This window comes from Penaeus monodon, chromosome 34, assembly GCF_015228065.2.
Source record: "Penaeus monodon isolate SGIC_2016 chromosome 34, NSTDA_Pmon_1, whole genome shotgun sequence".
Taxonomy (NCBI): domain Eukaryota; kingdom Metazoa; phylum Arthropoda; class Malacostraca; order Decapoda; family Penaeidae; genus Penaeus; species Penaeus monodon.
In genome coordinates this window covers 3,910,838-3,911,238 of record NC_051419.1, presented here as the reverse complement: position 1 = coordinate 3,911,238, position 401 = coordinate 3,910,838, and the positions used below count along the sequence as shown (strand labels likewise).

At 43.9% G+C, this 401-nt stretch overlaps 1 protein-coding gene across 1 annotated transcript in view; it reads left to right on the top strand.

Annotated features, from left to right (window-relative positions):
• Positions 1 to 401, top strand: part of LOC119594510 (transcription factor RFX4-like) — a 33,789-nt gene that overhangs the window by 23,832 nt on the left and 9,556 nt on the right. The window lies entirely within an intron of this gene.

Sequence of the window (401 nt, the reverse complement as noted above, 5' to 3'; positions counted from 1 at the left end):
TGAGAGGGTATCCACGTGTGTTTGTATTCACATTTCAATCATGTTTACAATCACTCGACTGATTTGGACGTCGCTCTATACGTCAGCATTCCAAGAATCTCACGCTAATATATTCCCTCCCCAATAGTTTGACCCAAATGAAGCAATGAAACGAAGCCCCGAATAATACGAATCTCTCTTGTTTCTCTCAGGTAGCGCTATTTCCCGGGCGAGGAAAGCTCTCTACGGTTTTGCCTGAATTTCCTTCCCTCAAAGACGTGCTTTTGCCTCCTCATGTCGCCCCTGATAAGGTGAGTCACTCCTGGTTCTTCATTTTAGATGTGTTTGTGGTTTAAAGGGAGAAAAAATCGAAGCTTCATTTGCCGTTTCGAGACAGATTTTTTTGTGGGGGTGTCTATGCT